The 14,858-nt window shown below is 36.5% G+C and overlaps 1 protein-coding gene across 3 annotated transcripts in view; it reads right to left on the bottom strand.

Annotated features, from left to right (window-relative positions):
• LOC123546989 (complexin-like) overlaps positions 1–14,486 on the bottom strand; it is a 196,688-nt gene extending 182,202 nt beyond the window's left edge. For all 3 annotated transcript variants that reach the window (XM_053551308.1, XM_053551310.1, XM_053551309.1), the window contains exon 1: positions 14,418–14,486. The gene's annotated coding sequence lies outside the window, so the exon portion shown is untranslated. The remainder of the gene's footprint in view (positions 1–14,417) is intronic.
• Between the last annotated feature and the right edge of the window lie 372 nt (positions 14,487–14,858).

The raw sequence follows: 14,858 nt of genomic DNA, 5'->3' as shown, positions 1-14,858 counted from the left end.
AACCATTTAAAAACAAGAGCTGTCACTAATGGTTACAAATGCCCCTGCAGCGCCTTGACTTTTGACCTGGTGACCTTGACCTTTGACCTGGTGACCCCAAAGTCAGTAGGGGTCGTGTACTCAATAAGTACTATCAGCAAGTGAAGTTTGAAGGTCCTGGGTGCAGTGGTTCGCGAGTAAAGTGTCTTCATGCAAAAAGAGAACATTGGCCCCTGTGACCTTGACCTTTGACCTGGTGACCCCAAAGTCAGTAGGGGTCGTGTACTCAATAAGTACTATAAGCATGTGAAGTTTGAAGGTTCTGGGTCCAGTGGTTCACGAGTAAAGTGCCTTCATGCAAAAAGTTAACATTGGCCCCCGTGACCTAGATCTTTGACCTGGTGACCCCAAGGTCAGTAGCGGTCGTGTACTCAATAAGTACTATCAGCATGCGAAGTTTGAAGGTCCTGGGTGCAGTGGTTCGCGAGTAAAGTGCCTTCATGCAAAAAGTTAACGTTGTGAAGAACGAACTGACGAAGGAACGAATGGATGGACAGTTGAAAACTAATATGCCTCCCTTCCGGGACATAAAAAGAGATGAACTATTATATCTCTAAGTTTCATAAAGTGCAGATTTTCGTTTAAGAGACACATGACTTTTTTGCCATTAAAAACACCAAAACAACAAGAGTGCCAGAATGTCACAACATACGCCCGTCACAGCAAATTTCTTTACACTAGCACCTGTATTTGCAAATGGAATTTTAATTTTGTGGTAGTAATTATTGTAATTCTTTTGTTTTTCTAAATCCACATAAAAACTCCTTACCAGGTAGAGATACCTTAAAATACACCTAAAATTTGAAAGTAGCATCTATGTTGTACCACAGAAAAGTGGTCTTGGCTTTTCCCTACGGTCAATTATAAAAAAGTGATCATATAAGTTATTTATAGTAACAACTGGAAGTTAATCTTTAAAAAAAAAAAAAAAAAGAAAAAAAAAAAAAAAAAAAAAAAAAAAAAAAAAAAAATTGTAAGTCCACATAAAAATCCTTACAAGGTAGAGATAGGTCAAAATACACTTCAGAATTGGATGTAACATGCATGTTGTACTACAGAAAAGTGGTCTCGATTTTTCCCAATGACTAGTAATGAAAAAGTTACAATACAAGCTATTTATAGTAACAACAAAGGGAATTAAGTAATTCTAAAGAAGGGACCTGCGCATGACATTATGTCTCATGATGGTGTACAATTGTGCCAAGTTACATCAAAATCCCTCCATGCATGAAGAAGAAATGCTTCGGACAAAGTCATTCTTGTATCTGACCTTTGGCCTCTAAGTGTGACCTTGAACTCAGACCTAGGGACCTGGTTCTTGTGCAAGACACTCCATCTCATGGTGGTGAACATTTGTGCCAAGTTAAATCAAAATCCCTCCATGCATGAAGAAGATATGCTCCGGACAAAGTCATTCTTGAATTTGACCTTTGATCTCTAAGTCTGACCTTGACCTTAGACATAGGGACCTGGTTCTTGCACATGACACTCCGTCTCATGATGGTGTACAATTGTGCCAAGATACATCAAAATCCCTCCATGCATGAAGAAGAAATGCTTCGGACAAAGTCATTCTTGTATCTGACCTTTGGCCTCTAAGTGTGACCTTGACCTCAGACCTAGGGACCTGGTTCTTGCGCAAGACACTCCATCTCATGGTGGTGAACATTTGTGCCAAGTTTCATCAAAATCCCTCCATGCATTAAGAAGATATGCTCCGGACAAAGTCATTCTTGAATTTGACCTTTGACCTCAAAGTGTGACCTTGACCTTAGACCTAGGGACCTGGTTCTTACACAAGACACTCCATCTCATGATGGTGAACAGCTGTGCCAAGTTTCATCAAAATCCCTCCATGTATGAAGAAGATATGCTCCAGACAAAGTCTGTCGACGTCGCCCGCCCGCCCAACCGCTCGCCCGCCAGGGGCGTTCCCATAATACGTCCCGTTTTTCAAACGGGCGTATAAAAATGTTTTGCTAAAATTTACCATGTACTGCTTAAAACTTAAGTGGTATTAATAAAGAGAAATCAGTGGAAACTATAAAATAATCTTTTTAAAAGAATGTTAAATTTTGGGAGCGAAAATCATTCAAATAAGATCGAAGAATAAGAAATTGACAGTGTACCTTCAGCAAGCAATCATACATATTACACCAGCAATGATAAAAGTGAAAAATATATCAACAAACTTTAGGTAAAATTAATGAGGCAACTTCATTTTTGACATTCTACTTGTGACTTGTATCATAGCTCGGTGTTTTTTCTTAACAAATTTGGTGCAGGTAAATCGTATACGGTGAGCGCAGGGTGTGGTAACTAAAAGTGTGCAGGTATTAAATACCCGCACGCTAGTAACCGCACTGTTGGATAGGAAAGTATGCCAGCGTGTATAGGCGTGTCTCTAACAGCAGACAGCGAAGTGCATTTTATTGATTTTATGCGCTCGCATTGGTTTATTTTGCCTGAGCTTCACACATTTGTAAAGCAAGGATTTTAAGTACTCACTGAACTGCTGTATATGGCAATGCGGAACGCCTACTGAACTACCATATATGGATGGCTATGATACAAAACAGAAACAACATTAAAACTCTCAGTTAAACAATTTATACTCGTACAAATCGTTTACCCTTGAGTTTCAATGCTCTTTCTATTACAAGTATTTCATTTAAAGATGTTTTTCACAATTATTTCTAGCGGACAGAATTTTTTGTAACTTTGCATATTTATAGATTTATGTATGACAAGTTAAAATAAAAAATAAAAATGATAGGTACCCGTGCTTCTTTTTTCAATATTCAAAGTTTATTAAGAACACCAAATCGGTATTTTGGTCTGAAGAAACAATACATACATGTCATAATAAAACTACTGCAAACAACTATTTATTCAAAGTTTCACTCTGATGTTACTGTTTATGCATCACAATTAATGAAACAACTATAGCTATGCATAAAATGTCAACATATAGATATATTAACTCAGAAAAATTACTCTTGACAGATGTCAAAAGTATCTAAAACTGAGAAAAACACGAAGTATTTCTTAATGATATGAAAAATCTAGCGGACAGAATTTTACCAAATTTTATATTATGTAAGCTAGAACTAAGACAAAAAAATCTAAACCAAAAAAATAATATCAACCCGTGCTTGTTTTCAAGAAATATTAAAAAATGTTCACTCCACCCACAAAAGTATTTTTTCATTACTCCACCCACCTAAAAATTATGAACATTTTTTTCCTTACAAAACAAATTGCACAATGTTATAATCAGTTTTATAACTATTTTTCTTACTCACATGCGGAATAATGCTCCTTTAAGGTTGCATGCCTCTAGGTCAAATACATTTTGAGAAACGTGCTACACAAGCTTTCACATGCCATTTACATATATATTTGACCACGTCAAGGGACATAAATCTGTTTTTACTGAGTGAAACCTCAAATAAAAGCACTGGTGCACAACTTCGCATGCTGAATTTAATTCTTGTGTGGTTTCATGACTCTTGGCGCCTATACTTTTGAGGTATATGCGACACAAATGTTTAGACCCTTTATGTACAATCTGACTGTCAAGGGCCATAACTCGTCTTACTACGTGAAATGCGGGATGGGGCACAAAAAAGTATAACAACATTTTTAGGAAGTCACATTTGAACTTGAAGGAGATAGATCTACGTTAAGATTTTCTGGAATTTTATTTGATTTGGAGTCGGCTGCAACATTACTGGACGAAATAGTTTAATTTCAAATTGGCTGTCCACAATGTATTCGATTGGAGCACTTCCTACGACTACTCCTCCAATAAAACACCATCACTTTTAAAGGTAAAATATGGATGCACGACCTATATTGTCAGTAAATATGATATTTTTGCGCGAGTGCGCTGCATATCCGACAATTATGCACTTTCGGCGGCGAATCCTGAACTTTACAGTGGTTATCGCTTGCTGCGCGATTGAGCTGCGCACAAAATATTGTGATGAACTCCTTTAAGTTGTTCAAAGATACCTTACAATGGTATGATTGCAAAACGATTTCTGAATTGAGGTACACCGAAGAAACTAAAGAATTCTTTTGGACAGGCCAAGGATTATTGGAGGGACAATTTGTCAGATTCATGCATGGATTTGCCCATCAGGGGTTAAATGTTCAAGGAAGAAAAGCAACTGTAGGTTACTACAATTCATCATCATCTGACATCAATCTTTCTGTTCCGTCAGACAGTATTAAACAATGTCAATTATTGCATTTTGTAGTGATAAACTGGAACTAGTGATTCTTAAAGAAAATAAGAAATGCTGACTGAGTTTGGTGTTATTTTTTTCACAACAAACATAATCGTGAATGACGTATCTTTCATTGCTTTCCCAAAGATTTCTATGTTTTCTATTTAATAGGATGCCTGATTTTTAAAATTCATCACTACCAAATGCATTAATTAGTGGGCAAAGCCACGCTTGAATCTGACAAATTGTCCTCCAAATAATCTCTGGCCTGTCCAAAAGAATCCCTTAGTTTCTTCAAAATACCTCATTTCAGAAATAGTTTTGCAATAGTTTTGCAATAGTACCATCGTAAGGCATTTTTGAACATTTACTTACTTGAAATATTTGATTTGATTTTTCCCAACCCATCTGTTATTTTCCAATGTTTCCCCTTTATTATTATCACTTACTTTTGGGACAGTCCATAGACATAATTTGTAAAACATTTTCGTTTTATAATGGCGAAAAAGTCATGTGCTTCTTCTTAAAGACGAAAACCTGCACTTAAGATAGTTCTGCACGTTCGGATCAAAATTTTTTCTACAATGTAGAATTTGATTAAACACTGATTTTTTAAAACTTTGGAATATACTAAGAAAATCCAGCAAATAAAAAAGATAGGGTCGTTTGCTTGATTTCTTGCTATACTGATTTGAAAAATTTCGACCTCATGCTATTTTTAGCTCACCTGTCACATAGTGACAAGGTGAGCTTTGTGATCACCCTTCGTCCGTCGTCAGTCCGTGCGTGCATCCGTGCGTCAACAATTTCTTGTCTGCACGATAGTGGTTTCATTTATGATTGGATTTTAACCAAACTTGCACACAACTTGTATCACCATAAGATCACGGTTCCTTTCTTGAACTGGCCAGATCCCATTATGGGTTCCAGAGTTATGGCCCCTGAAAGGGCCAAAATTAGCTATTTTGACCTTGTCTGCATAATAGCAGCTTTATTTATGATTTAATTTTTACCAAACTGGCACACAACTTGTATCACCATAAGATCTTGGTTCCTGTCTTGAACTGGCCAGATTCCATTATGGGTTCCAGAGTTATGGCCCCTGAAAGGGCCAGAATTAGCTATTTTGACCTTGTCTGCACAATAGCAGCTTCATTTATGATTTGAATTTAATCAAACTTGCACAAAACTTGAATCACCATAAGATCTTGGTTTCTTTCTTGAACCGGCCAGATCCCATTATGGATTTCAGAGTTATGGCCCCTGAAAAGGCCAAAATTAGCTATTTTGATCTTGTCTGCACAATAGCAGCTTCATTTATGATTTGATTTTAACCAAACTTGCACACAACTTGTATCACCATAAGATCTTGCTTCCTTTCTTGAACTGGCCAGATTCCTTCATGGGTTCCAGAGTTATGGCCCCTTAAAGGTCCAAAATTGGCTATTTTGGCTTTTGCAGCCATATAGAGACTTCATTTATGATTTAATTTGATACAAACTTCCAAATTATCTTCAGCAACAATAAATCTTGGATTCCATGACGAATCAGATCCAATCGTAGGTTCCAGAGTTATTTTATATCTGATTACCTCCCCTGATTGTAATCAAAATGGATTTATATCAGTAAGTACTTATAGGACTAATTTGAAATTTCATTACTGATATTAGTTGGACTGAGACAATCAGGGTAGATAACTATGGACACATTTTATGTCAAATTACCTCCCTTTATTTCAAATTAAAATGGATACATCTCCGTAACTAATGAAGATACTGATCTGAAATTTCATTTATGTCAACAGATTTATTTGGCAGATCCTTCTTTTGTTCACTTACAATTTTTTTTTAATTACTTCCCTTTTACGTTACTATAAACAGCTTATTTTTAGTAACTTTTTTATTATTGGCCGTAGGGAAAAACCGAGACCACTTTTCTGTGGTACAACATGGATGGTACCTCCAATTTTTAGGTGTACTTTGACATATCTATACCTTGTAAGAATTTTGTTTTTCTTTTTGGTTAAATTTCTTCCCTTTGTTGTTCCTGTCCTTTGGGACTTAAGATATTTTTTCTGAGAGCCTTCTTGTCCTCAAGTGCAATGATAACAGGTGAGCGATATAGGGCCATCATGGCCCTCTTGTTCATAACGGGAGTCTATGGGAAAATTGCAACTTTCATAACATTTTTGTTGATAGAAATTTTTCTCACAGTTGTAAATAAACATATGGCCTATAATATGGTGAAATAAAATGTATAGGTCCGTGTGCTTATTTTTGAGACACTTGGCCATGATTAAAGTGAACCGCCTATTTCAAGCTAATTTTAAGACATTTTTTAATTATTTAACGTGTCAGATGTTTTAATATCATATTTTAACTTCAGAAAGACAGAAACAGTGCCAGTTTGATAAATTTACTCACTGGTTGCCATTAATTCATAAACTGATTTTCGTTTCCGTATGCTGAATCCAGGCTTTATTCTACGTTTTCCGAATAAATGACGTTACGCCATCACTTATGGTTTATTTAACGTGCAGAACTACCTTAAAGAATCTTGGAGTGTAATAATGCATCTCTTAAAATATACATGTCCGGCACCTCTTCATTTCATGCCGTTTATTGCACTTTATTTAACGTGTCAGATGTTTTAATATCATATTTTAACTTCAGAAAGACAGAAACAGTGCCAGTTTGATAAATTTACTCACAGGTTGCCATTAATTCATAAACTGATTTTCGTTTTCCGTACCCTGAATCCAGGCTTTATTCTACGTTTTCCGAATAAATGACGTTACGCCATCACTTATGGTTTATTAAACGTGCAGAACTACCTTAAAGAATCTTGGAGTGTAATAATGCATCTCTTAAAATATACATGTCCGGCACCTCTTCATTTCATGCCGTTTATTGCACTTTCTTACATTTCGTTTTCTAAATTTAATGACCTTTTTATAGCTTAGCAAGATGGTAACACATATTCAACCTAAAATATGGAAATACATTAAATTGTTCTCAAATAATTATAAAATGAAATTGTTTTATAGAGTTTAATGTCGGTGCATTCAATTGTTAGCCGCGCAATACTCCCTACCAAGTTTCATGATAATATGACATGGTTTTTATGAAACAAATTGTTATTTTAAAACATCAAAAGGGCCGTGTGTGCTGCAAAAGTATACAACCCCAATCAGGACAAGTTCTATACAAGTAACACAATCAACATCTTCCGAGAGTTGGACACTATTTTCCAAGACGAAGTTTGTGTCTGAAACTGCTTGAAGTACAAGTTTTCAACAAAAAAGAAAAGAGCTTGTACAAGATTTATGTGAGTATGAAATTATTTGTGAAACATGCAGAACCAAATTTTTATGAAATTCTGCACAATTAGTTGTTTTGTCTCGTTTAAGGGCCCTAGAACAGGCTAGTTTGATCATAATAATTAAATAATCGGCAAGAAACGAGCTCGTTCAAATATCAAAACATGCATTTGACCATTTTATACCTTCAATAAATTCGACAATTCGAAATCTACGACGCTGAAATGCAAAAGCCAGTGTGACGTAGACATCAAACTGATGCATGCTCATATGCGTAGAGTTCAAAATACCATAGAAACCCACTTACCTGATGAAAAATAAACGTACATGCGATAATTTTAGCAAATATCTGCCATGTTTAAAGATTGCAACCATTTCGCTCCCTTGAAGTACACTCTAAACCCATTATAACGCTACTTGATATACCGCAGTATCCGTTATAACGCGGTATGCTCTTGGCTCCCAAATTTTCGGGGGTAAAAAAAAACAAAACCTAATCCACAGATGTTATTTAATTTGATCATAACCTGCGTTAAAACTACATGTACCTGTACATTAACACCTTTGCCATGACAACTGTGACAAAAAACAATGATTGTCTGCTAGCTTACTTGTTTGCGTATCGCCTTTGTTAAAGTTTGAATACATGTAGACATGTGACAATTAGGCAATCAGTACCGTGTCAAAATTAGATTGTTTGCATAACAATCGTGTAACATTGGTCAGTCAACTATCAAACCGTTTAAGTTTGCACCAATTAAGGGGATGACACGAACATTTGAGTGAATAAAAATCAAACAACAAGCCCAGTTTTGTAATAATATGCAGCCGTTTTTAGTAATCATCACATACAGTACATCGGAATTAACGAAATGCCGGTGATTTAACAATTGTCTTTCTTATTTTATCCATTTTCTACATTGTATTAAAAACTATTTTTTTAAGACTGTCCGCATTTTTTCTCTTTTAGTTACAGAAACCCATGCATTGCATATGTAATTTTCACGACCGCGCGCTTCTCACACAGCGTTATATGTTTACTTTCGGGATACACAATTCCACATTTCTTTTAGAATCACTACGAAATGGGAAGCTGACATAGTGTTATAATTCTTTTAATATATTTTCCAGTAGCATTTAAGGTAAACAAATGTCCCGTTTATGTAACATAAAACAGCGTTTGAAATACGTCTAATACATTACTGGTGGGTGGGGTATTGCATATACCGCTCACGGCCAACCCGCGTTATAAATTTTACCCCGCTAGATCCGCGGGTCTGGAACCTTGGACCCCCACGACAGCGTTACAACGGGGTCCCAGTGTATGTGTGCAACAACTTCACGTTCTGTCCCTTGAATATGCATTCGTTCTTTTGCGGAAGTAATATTTCTGCTGCAGAACTCATGCATATATAATAACTTATATTTACTTGCTCACTTTATGTTGCTTTGTTGCATCCTGTGCTTCAAATAGATCTTTTTACAGACTGAATGATAATTAAGATGCGCGCACGCAATAGTATAAGTCAACTCTGTGCCGCCGTACAATTATTATTGCTTTCATTTTGAATAAGATATCTTTGGAAAACCGTTTAATGGAAAAACAAGATCAAAATAAACTAATACACACTGAACAAAATCTGAATTTTTAATCATATTTAGACATGCTGGTATGTTTTACTCAAATATAAGTAATGTGTTTAGCCGCAATACTTTGATTAGCCTGTGTCTTTGTGCACAGTTTGTAACATCATCGGTTAGAGTGAAGAACATGATATTAGATCATTATTGAGTGTTATTGATAAAGTAGTTGCAGAAATATATTTCTGAGACACAGCATTTAATTTATCATTGACTTTCTATTGATTTTTATTGATTTTTGAAAATGTGTACTACAGTTTTTATTCTGGAAAATAGCAAAATACTTATATTTACTCAAAAACAGACGAATGATTCTAAAATCTAAATGTTTTAATCACTTTGTGCAATTACTTTTAGAATCTGAATACATGTTCATACAAAGACACAAGTAAATGTAATCAAAGTAATTATCATACATTAAAATTATATCAGACATGTCATACTGAGCGATACCATGACCAGCCGTCATTGAGTTGTTGTCACATGATATCGTTGAGACATGACTAACATGGAACGTACTTCTCCCAGAGTGATAGAAGGCGTCACAATTTAGATTTGATTTATTATTTGTACCTTAAGTCTAGTGATGTCAGCTTGGTATAAAGGTTATAACACACTAAATAGTTCTTGTTCTTTATTCTATATAAAACTGACCTATTTCCAATGACCGCAGTACACATCAGGACCCATTTTAAATGTCTGTAACTTACATTTTCTTGAAGAATATTGTCAGTGCTAACTAAAAATCAAAATAAAAGTGGGGGTCATGTTTGATGCAAGAAAATTAATTTCAGTCCAACACACAAACTGCAAAATCAGCTAAAAAATGAGACCCCAAATTATACTGGTGGTGTATAATCTAAGTTTCCATGAAAAATTTTGTCATGTTGTTATTTCATTATGAAAATGCTACCTATATTTCAAGCATAGATCTGTCATGTGATTTTAGCAAAAAAAAAAAAATGCAAAGAAAATAAGGAAAATAGCTCTACAGAGCAAAAAAAACTGAGGACTATTTGTATCCGCCATTATGCGACTACCATTTTTTTTCGCGCCATTTTTCTGTTTAGCGTCTGTATGCCTAAATATATTGACAAAATAGCTTTGGTATGCCCCTCCCACATTAAATGGAAATACAGACCAGCCGTAAGTGCTACTTCAGTCCCCATGGTATTAATTATTTAAATTGAGTGAAAGTACAAACATATGCTTCTGCTACCACTGGGATAATTCAGTGCACTTACAGACACACTGTAAATAGACATTAGACAGGCAATATTTGATAATTGTGCTGTTTTATCTATATAAATAGGCATCAATACTGACATAAGGTTCATTACATATTTATTGTTTTTCCTATGAAATTTTCCCCAATTTGCTTCATTTTCAAGCTTTTACCTGGACTTTCTAAAAATGGTGTTCGTATCCCCTTATATGGCTCACCTCTAGAAGTAAACTGCTAAAACATGGAACAGTGGAGTGCTCTGCAGCTCAACCTGCAGATGGACAGACGCACGGAACTGGAATCCAGTATAGCACCCAGATACTAGTATCTGGGAGTATAATGAATAGTAGAGTTATGGAACCTGTGCACTGTATGCCGGACATCACAGTGAACAAGTGTGTAAAGTTTAAACCTATTCCCATTTAATTGGTACTGAGATACCAGCTTACATAAAACAAGAGCGCCGCCATGGGGGGCAATATACGCCCGAAGGCTTACAGCATAGGATTGGAGCAAAATTTTAAGAACTTGACTGCTGTAGCCCCAAAGGACTGGAACAACAAAAGGAAAACTTCAAAAAACAAATCTAAGTCCACAAAAAAAAAAATCAAAGTCTACAAAAAAATCCTTATCAGGTATAGGTATGTAAAAATACACCTTAAAATTGGAGGTACCATCCATATTGTACCACAGAAAAGTGGTCTCGGTTTTTCCCTACGGCCAATAATAAAAAAGTTTCAAAATAAGCTATTTATAGTAACATAAAAGGGAAGTAATTCAAAAAAAAAATTATTGTAAGTACAAAAAAGATATCTGCCAAATAAAAACAAGACCACTGCAATGCAGAGCAATATACACAAAGCAAAGTCATATATGACCTTTGACCCTTAAGTGTGACCTTGACCTTGAAGCGAGTCATCCGGAACATGCGCTCTGCACATCGTTACAATATGGTGAACATTTCTGCCAAGTTTCTTTGAAATCCTTCCAGCAGTTCAAGAGTTACAGAGCGGACACGAAACAAACTGATATGACTTTTGACCCCTAAGTGTGACCTTGACCTTGAAGCAAGTCATCCGGCACATGCGCTCTGCACGTCGTCTTGGTGTGGTGAACATTTGTGTCAAGTTTCTTTGAAATCCTTCAAGGGGTTCAAGAGTTACAGAGCGGACACGAAACAAACTGATATGACCTTTGACTCCTAAGTGTGACCTTGACCTTGAAGTGAGACATCCAAAACATGCGGTCTGCACATCGTCTCGGTGTGGTGAACATTTGTGTAAAGTTTCCTTGAAATCCTTCAAGGGGTTCAAGAGTTACAGAGCGGACACAAAATTGCTAACGGACAGACGGACAGACGGACGGACGGACAGACGGACGGACAGACGGACACCAGCGTCATAACATAATACGTCCCTTCGGGCGTATAAAAAACTTAACCAAAAGTTGCTTAGTCAAAAATGGGGCATAATTTTGTAAAAAAGAGCAAAATAGAGTTATTGAATCTGTGCAATATAAGTCAGTTTTTCACAGTGAACAAGTGGTTACTGAGTTAACAGCTTAAATACAAAAACCAAACAGGGACTCCGCGTCGATGCGGACACATGCACAAGTCCAATAGCTCTTCCTATTTTTCGTAAAGTTGAGCTAAAAACGTATGTCTCCCACCATTTAACATGCAGACATTGTAAAATGCCACAAGTTAAAGACCATAACTCCAGTGAAAATCACGGAACCATGATTCCAACAATATTCACAACTAGGCTTGGCAGTGGTAACTCCTATGAAGCTTGGTGCAACCAGTGGTATAGTAGAAGCAGTGTACGAAATTCGGATTTGAATACACTAGCCCATTCGGGCTACCAGATAGGAAATTTTACTGGCCCGAAACCAATTTCACTAGCCCAAACTTTAACACCATAAAATATTTTGTTTTACCAACATCTGTGTATGCTTGAAGGAATAAAAAAGACATGTGTTTGCCATGTTTTCAAACAATTTAATCACTGACTGACTTCCGTTTTATACCCGGTTTCGCACTGTCAAAATACTTTATGTTGAAGAAGTTCGCCATATTGTTTATTGTTTCTTAGGGCATGCTCGATTGGGGATTCCTAGAATAAGAACAGGAATTAAATGAATTGGAACAGTCTTCCGACCGTCTTAATTCTAACAGGTAATGTGAGCGGCATTGGTTTGCATTTATGAAAGTTTTTTATGCATGATTTTGTTCTAACTAATCTAAATCACCCGTTTGGAAGAACTTAAGGAATAGTTTGAATTCGGTACCCTCACGATTCTGACCACCCAATCGAGTACGCTCATACAGTTTCAATTATTCAATAAGCGTTCCTCAATCTGGACGATGCGTCATTAATTCAATAAGCGTTCATCAACCTGGACAATGTGTGATGTGTAAGCGTTTATTAATGGAGAGTTATGAAATTATGATGCCATACGCGTTTATTTAACATTTTGTTTTTAACACATTAGGAAAAAGCGGTAGCCCGGTCGGGCTTGTATCTGCGCAAAATCGGTAGCCCAAGCTGAAATTCGGTAGCCACGGGCTATCGGACTACCGCGAATTTCGAACACTGAAGAAGTAGCACAGACATCACAGAACATGACAAATCAAGGGTCATAATTCCACTAAATATCATTCTAGAACGTGCTGATAATATTCACGACCAGCTTCACACTGATCACTTGCGAGGTTTGGTGAACTTCAGCCCAATGGCATATGTCAAATACTGTAAACACTGCAAAATATACATCAAATCAAGGGCCAAAACTCTGAAAATCACTGAATCAGAACATGCCCGTGACATGCACAACAAGGCTTGGCAAAAATTACTTTGTAAAGTTTGGTGTAAATCGCCCAGTGGTGTTGGAGGAGTTGCACGGACAAACTTTGTGACAGAATGACTGATAGACGGACCAACACCATCAAATCAAGATTTCTTCCCCACATGTTGGAGACATAATGCAGCCACTTGATTACAGTTTGAAACACCGAGGAATTTGCAAACATACACAAAATACGACTGAAAATAAATGCATATATCTGATACAGAGAAAATAACAAAACAAGTGAAAACCATGAAGATTCATACAGATTTTCAAAAGTATCTCAAAATGTCCATGTACTTTAGCCAGTAAAATCTGAACAACAAGAGCTCGTAGAACATGAAATGCCCCCCTTGATGCATTCAGTAATTGCAAAAGGAACAGAAATTATTTGGTCACTGTACACAAAAGTTCTACTGTTCTGGGTCAATGTGACCTTGACCTTTGACCTTTTGACCTCAAAATCAATATGGGTCATCAGCTGGTCGTGATCAACCTCCCTATTAAGTTTCGTGATCCTAGGCCCAAGCGTTCTCAAGTTATCATCTGAAAATGGTTTAACTGTTCCAGGTCAATGTGACCTTCACCTCTGGCCTACTGACCTCAAAATCAATAGGGGTCATCTGCTGGTCATGACCAACCTCCCTATCAACTTTCATGATCCTAGGCCCAAATATTTTCGAGTGATATCCGGAAACCGTTTAACTGTTCCAGGTCACTGTGACCTTGACCTTTAACCTACTAATCTCAAAATCGATAGGGGTCATCTGCTGGTCATGACCTACCATCCTACCAACTTTCATGATCCTAGGCCCAAGCATTCTTGAGTTATCATCCGGAAGCCGTTTAACTGTTCTGGGTCACTGTGACCTTGACCTTTGACCTCCTGATCCCAAAAGCAATAGGGGTCATCTGCTTGTTATGACCAACCTCCCTATCAACTTTCATGATCCTAAGCCCAAGCGTTCTTGAGTTATCATCCGGAAACGGATTGGTCTACATACCTTTAAACCGACAGACATCTGCAAAACAATTTACCCCTCCTTCTTTGAAGGGGGGGGGGGGGCATAAAAAGCTGCTAATTATTAAGGCATTACAACTAAGGACAAACCTTGATCAATCTGTAGCAACAACGTAAGACCAATTAGCCAAAACTGCACCCAAACACAAACTGAAAATAGACAAAGTATTAATGAATAATTCATTGCTTTGCATTAAGCTAACAGAAATTGCATGCATAATGTAAATGTAAATATTTGGAAAAATAGACATACTATTATTGATTTGGATGTGCAAAGATTTATTCAAACATTTCTGAAGAAGCATAAAACTTAAACAATGTATTTATACAATTAATGAATGTTGTTATAAAAGTGACCCTGTTGACAGATCTGTAATAAAACCATTCATGTACTAGAATCAGACACACAAAGTGTAAGGAGATTATGCCATTTTATTTTATGCTTTTCCATGAAATTCTGGAATATATCAGTGAAATAAAATTGATATTATCCTTGTATCAAGCAGTACAAATATCATTTTTATTTTTCAA

The sequence above is a fragment of the Mercenaria mercenaria genome, chromosome 9 (genome assembly GCF_021730395.1).
Source record: "Mercenaria mercenaria strain notata chromosome 9, MADL_Memer_1, whole genome shotgun sequence".
NCBI lineage: Eukaryota > Metazoa > Mollusca > Bivalvia > Venerida > Veneridae > Mercenaria > Mercenaria mercenaria.
This window is presented reverse-complemented; position numbering and strand designations above follow the sequence as displayed.